This window comes from Halichoerus grypus, chromosome 13, assembly GCF_964656455.1.
Source record: "Halichoerus grypus chromosome 13, mHalGry1.hap1.1, whole genome shotgun sequence".
In the NCBI taxonomy this organism is placed as follows: domain Eukaryota; kingdom Metazoa; phylum Chordata; class Mammalia; order Carnivora; family Phocidae; genus Halichoerus; species Halichoerus grypus.
The window spans coordinates 31,676,995-31,685,596 of NC_135724.1; the positions used below are offsets into that span (position 1 = coordinate 31,676,995).

Here is an 8,602-nt window from a genome sequence, read left to right on the forward strand (position 1 = left end):
TTTAAAATATTACCAGCCAGTTATTTTTTCTTTATTTTTTTAGCTCTCTTGTCACCAACAATACGACTCTGTGGTAATATTATACTTTATTTCCAAATTTATTTCAACTGGTTCTATCAGAGATATTTAAAGAATTCATTCTAAGTAATACAAATGACCTGAGCCCCTCCTTATCCTCCCTTGTCTGTCTTAGAGCCTATTTGGGGTTATGTGACCAATACAAATTTTTTTCACCCAACTCCCATCTTTTCTTGCAAGCCAATTAAATTATAAAGAAAATTTCAAATAGTACTCAACTCTTTTTCAACTAGCCAGAAATATTCTCAATACTGACTGAGGATAAGTCAATGGTTTAAGATGCTGCTGCTCACTGTGGCTGGGGTGATTGTGGAACATACATCTCTGGTTTTCCTCAAGGTGAGCCAAACTTCAAGGGGAGGGCTGTATCGGTCTCCTTGATAAGACATAGTGACAGCTTTAACACTGGCACTACTCTAAGCCACCAGGATGCACAACATCCACATCACAGCAGAATTCTATAAAACAGATCATGTGTACAATATTGTATTAGTTACTGGGTAGGATGCACAGAAGTAAAAGATATTATGTCTATCATCAAAGCATTTATATTCTTCTTAGTAATAGATATAAAATAAGTATGTAAAAAATTAATAATAGGCTCTACATAACTAAACTACAAGAATGAAATGATTATATGAGAGCACAATGAACAGGGTGTCCCAATACATGTGATAAATGGACAAAAGAGCTTTATAACCAATTAGAGGAATGGCTTTTCAGAGGGAGGAGAGTGTGAACCCTGGAGGGATGACTTGAGCTGAACTCTGAAGAAGGAGGCAATTTGAACAGGCTGAGAGTGGAGAAGCACTTTCCCTGGAGAGAATACAAAATGAACAGACACTTCAAGTGATCAGTGTTTGTCATATATTCAAGGGGCAGTAAAGAGATAAATACGACTCAGAACGTTCTTGGTGAAGAATAGTAAGACTTGAAGTTGGACGTTCTTCCTGTTACAATGGATCTAGAACACCAACATAAGGGCTTTTGACTTCATTCTGTTCAGAGAGAGTTTCTGTGGGGCATTTTTGATTGGCTTTTGTTTGTTTTGTTTGCTTTTTTTGTGGTTAATTTTGTTGTTGTTGTTGTTATGGGAATACCATTATTGAAGAAATATTTGGAAGAAAATAAAATGGTAGGGGCTGACATCAAGATCACTTAGGAGGCTGATGAGTTAATTAGGTGTGAGATGCTAAAAGTATGAACTCTGATGGTTACATACACAGCATTCCTAGACACCTGGGGTGTTTCTCTTGTCTCCTTCCTAACACCTCTGTTCTCTGCTTAACTCTACAAATTCTATCTACTTTGAAATGTTCAGAACTTGAATCTGGCATCACTTTTTAATCACTAAGAGATTTACTGCTTTTATGTTTTAACATAATATTACACACATAGATATCTTATTTCCTAAAATAAAGTATTATAATCATCATAATAATTATGGGTCAGAAATTGTACTAAACATTTTATACACATTATTTTGTTTTATTTCATCCCTACGATCACCTCAGGGGTAGGTGCTTTTATTTAATTTCTATTAAGAAATTAACTGAGACTTAATAATTATCACAGTAACATAACGGCAGAGTCATAATTTACCCCAGTCTACCAGTTGTATTCTCTTTTTTGAATTTGTTCTTTCATTTATTCATTCATTCACTAATATTTATTAAGTTCTCCTTAATACCTGACATGATCTTGTGCTAAGAATACTTTAGTGAACAATAATAGATGAGATCCCTGTTCCTTGGTGATACGGCTGAGCAGAAAGTAAGTACAACCTATATGTTGAACAAGTCCTACTCTCATAGAATGTAACTGGAAAGCATATTAACTATTTGTATTTCTTTGTGTCCCTTTAAATATAGTCTTTTACTCTTGAATGAAATGTAAGTAAATTTCCATGATTTGGGGGTGGTTTCTACATAATAAAATCCCCCTTATAGATAATTTTTTAGGTTTTTTTTCCCAACTTTATTGAGGAATAATTGACAAATGTAATTGTACATATTTATAGTGTACAACATGATATTTTGATATGCATATGCATTGTAGAATGATTACCAAGATAAAGATAATTAACACATCATCATTTTACATAATTAACTCTTTTGTGTGTGTGTGGTGAGACTACTTAAGGTCTACTCACAGCAAATTTCACATATACAATACTGTATCCCTAGCCATCATGCTATATTCATCTTATAACTGAAACTATACCCTTTGACCTATATCTCCCCATTCCCCCTACCCCCCAAGCTGGTGGGAAGCACCATTCTGTTCTCTGGTTCTATGAAATCAGCTTTATTATTATAAATTTTTATAAAATATTCTACATATAAGTAATGCCATGCTGTGTTTGCCTCTCTCTGTCTGGCTTACTTAACTTATCATAATGCCCTCCAGTTTCATCCATGTTGTTGCAAAGGGCAGGATTTTCTTCTTTTTTATGGCTGAATAACATTCCTCTGTGTGTGTGTGTGTGTGTGTGTATCTCACATTTTTTAATCCATTTAATCATGGGAGGCCATTTAGAATATTTCTGTATCTCAGACATCATGAATAATGCTGCAATAGACATGAGAGTACAAATATCTCTTCAGGACACTAATTTTTGTTTCTTTCCAATATATATTCAGAAGTCAGACAAGGACACTACAAGAAAATAAAATTGTAGGCCAATATCCTTAATGAACATAGATACTAGCAGACTAAATTCAAGAGTATATTAAAAAGATCATACACTATGATCAAGTGGGATTTATCCCTGGGATGCAAGGCTGATTCAATATACACAAATCAATAGATGTGATATACCACATTAATAGAATGAAGAATAAAAATTATAAAATCATTTCAATAGATATTGGAAACGCATTGGAAAAAATCAACTTCTTTTCATGATAAAAACTCTCAACAACGTATAGGAGGATTGTACTTCAATGTAATAAAAACCATTTATGACAAGCCCACAGCTAACATCAGACTCAGTGGTGCAAAGTTATAAGCCTTTCCTCTAAGTTCAGGAACAAGACAAGGATGCCAGTCTTGCCACTTTTATTCAATACAGTACTGGATGTCCTAGCCAGAAGAACTAGGTGAGAAAAAAAAGGCATGCAAATCAGAAAGGAAGAACTAAAATTATACCTGTTTGAACATGACATGACTATATATATATATATGTATATTTTCAAACCTTATGATAATTAGTAAGTCCAAATACAGTAAGAATCAAAAGATACATTTTATTCAATATTATGGTTACCCCTCTTTACTAACCCAGCCGGCTGCAGGCCAAGTCCTTCACAGTGGAGGAAGAGTAGCATCTGTACTACTGCTGGTGTCTGCATGACCCTGGCTTGTAAATAGCTTATTCTTCCAGTTTGTTAACTTTGACTTATGCTGATCCTTCCAGGATCAGAGCTAGGAAGGGAGAAGCAGAATGGTGAGTGGAGTCCTTGTCTGACTAATCATGTGACATAGTTCATTCTATCTTGGCTGGGCAGGTTGGTAAAATTGACTCTTGCTCAAGTGGACTCTTGGGAGACCTGTTTTTCCCTTTATGTGGTTGATAAATTCTCTTACATCTGGTTGTTCAAAGCATCTTCCTTAGCCTGTGGCCATTCACAAGGGCCTTTTGGTTCTTGCTGCTAAGTTCTTTTGCCTTTTCTCATAGAACTTTTGGGTGGGATTTAAGGGAACACCAAGTGGCCTAAAGGAAGTACTTATCATGCATCCTTTTCCTCTGCAAAGTCTAGGAGCACAGATTGCCCAAGGCTGCCAACCACCTTTCCTTCCTTTCACTTCACTGTGAGAATAGATAACCAGCCTATCTTTCACACTTGAGATTCTCTCAGACATAAATCCAATGTCCCACACACTGCAGGGGACACATAATAACTCTCAAAGAGAATTCTGTGGGGTCCTCTGCCAGAGGATAAGAAAAACATGACTGTCCCTACCTAATAAAAGGGGTGAGACCCAGAACACATCAGCCTCCTCCACATTCAAACTTTCTATCACACAGCCCTTTTCTAGGCCTCTCAATCTTATTTTATACACTGGAGCTGAAATAATCTCCCAGGGTACAAACTAATTTTTTCTAACCTCCTATTACAAGTGCTGTATATAGTCTTGCACCCCATTTTAGGATATCTTGTTTTTTGTCTTAGGAACTCAGTTCCAGTCTAATACCATGATTGATACATAATCAAAGAAACAAGATGAAGTAGTAGTAAGCACTATTAAGAAAACAAGAACTGTGCTCATTTTGGCAGCACATACGCTAAAATTGGAATGATACAGAGAAGATTAGCATGGCCCCTGTGCAAGGATGACATGCAAATTCATGAAGCATTCCATATTTTTGGGGAAAAAAAAGAGAGAGAGGCAAACTAAGAATCAGACTCCTAACTATAGAGAGAACAAACTGATGGTTACCAGAAGGGAGGTGAGTGGGGGGATGGGTTAAATAGGTGATGGGGATTAAGGAGTTCATTTGTCCTGATGAGCACCAGGTGTCGTATGGAAGTGTTGAATTAGTGTATTGTATACCTGAAACTAATATTACACTGTATGTTAACTGACTGGAATTTAAATAAAAACTTAAAAAAAAAAGAAAACAAGAACCTAATGTAGAAGAAAGGGATGAGGAGGACAGCATTAGATGGCATAATCAGGGGAACATTTCTGAAGGCATAGTATTTAGTAGGGACCTGATTGACAAGGAGAAAGCCATGCAAAGATCAGGGGTAGATACGTTCCAAGCAGAGAGATAGAGGATTGAATCCAAAGAGGACTCAAGTAATTTCTACATTAATAGTTCATTATATACAGTGTTTGCAATATTTTCAAAAACAAATACATAAAATAAAATTAAAATTAGTCCAGAAAACTTGATGACATGATTCCAAATGGAATTTGAGAACAGATTAATCGTTAATGCTGGTAATTTAGGTAAAGTAAATACAACAAAATTTGGGAATGGATTAATTTCAGGAAATGTTATAGGTTCATTTCCTCTATGTCCAAGGAGACCACTCTGGTAACAGTTTTATTGCCACTGGAGGGGAAAAAGGCTTAAGATGAACCTGAAGCATTTGGCCCAGAACCAATAGCACAATGGGCTCACCCTTGGCATCCTTCCCTTTTCCAACCATATTTGTTCTTATACTTCAAGTTAAGGTGAACATCAAGATCAGTTTTCAAACTTAATCAATGAATAAAAGAAAAAATATATCATATATGTAATATCTATGGGATTTTATTTATGATGAGAGGCATGGCAACAGATATAGGAATCTAAAGAAAGGGATTATAGGTAGAACATACACAGTTTTTAGAGTCACATGGAAGCTTCATACATCTCTCTATCTCTTCTATTTTGTACTTAACCAGCCTCATGAGCTCTGATGAAGTGTGGCCTCCAGCAGTTACTCTCAGTGTGCTCAGCAATATAGAGTTCCCTGTAAAATATTCTACTGTCGATCTACTGAAGGAGCAAGATCTAATTAACATTAACTGCTAGGAAATATTCTGGAACTTATTTTTAAATTTTTTCTTAACTACTTTATCCAAGAGTGGTTGAAGAAATAACAATTCTTTAAGGAAATCCCTGCAATGGTAACAAAATTCTGTCCCATTGCCAAAATGTCCCTCTCTTAAGGACTTAAACTTCTAAATCAAGAAGATAAGATTTGTGTAGAATATATTATTTAATTTAAGCATACTAAACCTGAAGTTTAATTCTTGAGCACCAAAAAGCTCAAAATTATGATTGTGAGGAAAAAGGCAGAAGTTGCCCTAACCACCCAGATTTTCATCTCAAAAACTATATCCCATTAAAAACTATAGAAAAATGGCTTATATATACTTTCTATTGATCTATAATTTTCCTTTCAAAGGAACAATCAATGCTTATTCTCTCAATTAAATCCTGACCCAGGAAATATTGAGAACACAAAAGAAAGGTTGTAAAATTAAATGACTAAGTAATCAATCTAACTCCTGCTGAAATAGTCACTTACAGGCGTGTCTTAAGTGTCTTAGAAATCACCAAAAGTCCCAAATCAACATGGAAAAACAGAGATAAGAACTCAGAGTTAATATAAACTGTTGAGTGTTATAAAGAAGGGTTTCTATGGTTTGAAAGAGAAGAGCTACTTCAAGTAAGATGGTAGAAGACCAGCAATTGATTTTGAAATTTAGGTCTTACAAAGATAAAGAAGCATAGCATATTTAGTCAGCCCTGCATTCCAGAGATTTGAGTAAGAGTAGCTGGAGTGCAGGGTAGAGGGCTCTGATAGACCCTGACACTCATTAGTCTCCTTGAGTAAAACAAAGTAGGCATGCATTTCAATCTAGAGTGTTCTTGGTATCTCTGGTGCCCAGCCATGAGCTGGAAAAAGAAATGTTTTTTGTCTTATCACATTCTTAGAAATTTTCTGTCAATGGGGAGTCTCAACAAGGGGCTTCAAATATTTGAAGAAGCATTGGCAGGGTTTCTCCAAGACATGCCAAGGGAGAGAAACACTGATAATGTTCTCAATAATTTCTCAGCTTGATAAATTTTCTTCTCTAAGAAACTCATCCAAGAATGGTGCAAGAGCCTGGAGAGTAATTAACTCTTCATACATTCATGGTAAAATCAAGCAAACAAACAAACAAATAAAATCTAATAAATAAAATAAAATAAGGAAGGAAGGAAAGAAGAAAGGAAGGAAAATACGTTTGTTTTTTCATGATATAAAATCTATTAGAATCATAAATTTGTCTTTTGTTCTGAGATTATTTTTTTTAAGTTTTCAGTGTTAAAATACCATTTATTTTATGAAAAAGGAGCTATAACACCAGTAAGTTGAGAAGTGCCTTTGACTTAGAAAGCACTTCCAATTTTTTTTTCAAAATATTTTCACACATATTCTCAAGAATAGTCCTTCATGAGATAATGAAGGGAGAATTTTTTTCCTCTTTTTTCTAAATAGAGTTATAAGGAAGATTTCATGGAGAATATAAGTGTATTTGTTTGTTTTTTTGATTGATTGTTTTTTAAACTAGATCCTAAAGAATAGGAAGCAGATAACTAAAAGTGAAGAAGAGTATTCTAGGCAGCAGTAACCTAATGAGTGAAAGTGGAAAAGGGCTTTGCATGTTTGGAAGAAAATCAGTATTCTAGCTTGTTTCTAACAAAGGAAAGAAATGGGAAATAAAATGGAACAATTAGACAATATCAAATTATGGATCACCTTGAATGTCAGGACAAGGATTTTGAACTTTATTTCATTAAAAGTATAAATAATTGATGGCAGTTCTAAAATGCAAACCTATTGAAAGCAAACCTAGCAAAGGAGAAGAAAAGGAACTTCCTTCTTCTTTCCTTTCCTTTCTTTACATAAAGGCATCTAATGTCACACAAATATGATGACGTTTGGCTCAGCCAATTGAACTCTGAACCTTGTTGGAAAGGCAGTTCTGTATATTTAAACTTAAGGTATGAACTGAGTTGATTTCTAGAAGTTTCCCAACAACAAAGAAAGTGCCAAATAGCATGAGCATAAAAAGTTCTTAGGGACCACTATATTGGCTCTGAAAATAAGGCCATCTCATGAAACATCTCAGTCCATTTCAGAACTAACCCACTGTGGAATTAAGTCATATAAATTGTACCCCCAAAATTGCATTCAGCTCAGGATATCCCCTTATTAACACCACCCTCTTCTACTTTCACTGTCCATCATCTCTATCAAACTGATCCAAGATTTATGACTCTAAACTTTGCTGGCTCTTTCTTGTGACATCAAAAGGAAATTAGTCTCAGTGATGCCAGATTTGGGGAAGCTCATTCAGTCCATCTTTGGAATCACACCAGGACGCCATTTTGTCACTAAAATCAGTTTATGGAGAAATGTTTTTTACCCACTCATCTTTCAGCTTCTCAGGTTTAAACATGTGAGGTTTTCAATTATGATTCATACCAGGAGTGGGGATTTTTGGAACATCCCCAGGCCCCTTAAATTGGTTTCCTTCTCACCCTCTCCCATCACCTCCTTTCCTATTGAGATTAAGGAATGTATAAAATACAACCTGTTACTGCCAGGAGGGATTACTACTATATATTATCACTCACAGCTCATTAACCTCGAAGCCCTGCTAACTAAGAAAATCCTCTCTAATGAGGTTTCCCTTGACTGCACTAAAGAACAAAAGGTCTAAAAGTTTTTCCTATTACCAGTCTTCCTCAAATTATTGCACTGTAATTAAAATGTAAGTTTGAGGCCAAGGAAGAAAAAAAGGTTTAAATTTGGTTTAAACTCTAAAAAAGACCTTGAAAAGCGCTTCTGTTTTGTCCTTTGGTAGTAACTAAACCATAGGAAACCATTCAGGTTGGGGAAGATGATTATTCTCAGTATACCTGGATAGTACCTATTCACTAAGAGAGGTGGGTGTGGATCCATATAATTCAGATGGAAATACTTTTTTGTAATGTAGAAGGTGAAAGGAAATTTGTCACCTCAGTGTTCCA

General features: G+C 35.3%; 1 non-coding gene across 1 annotated transcript; it reads left to right on the forward strand.

Annotated features, from left to right (window-relative positions):
- The first annotated feature begins 4,342 nt into the window (after nucleotides 1-4,342).
- Nucleotides 4,343-4,449, forward strand: LOC118539908 (U6 spliceosomal RNA). The gene has a single exon (XR_004919396.1). It is a non-coding gene; the product is annotated as a U6 spliceosomal RNA (small nuclear RNA).
- The last annotated feature ends 4,153 nt before the right edge of the window (nucleotides 4,450-8,602 follow it).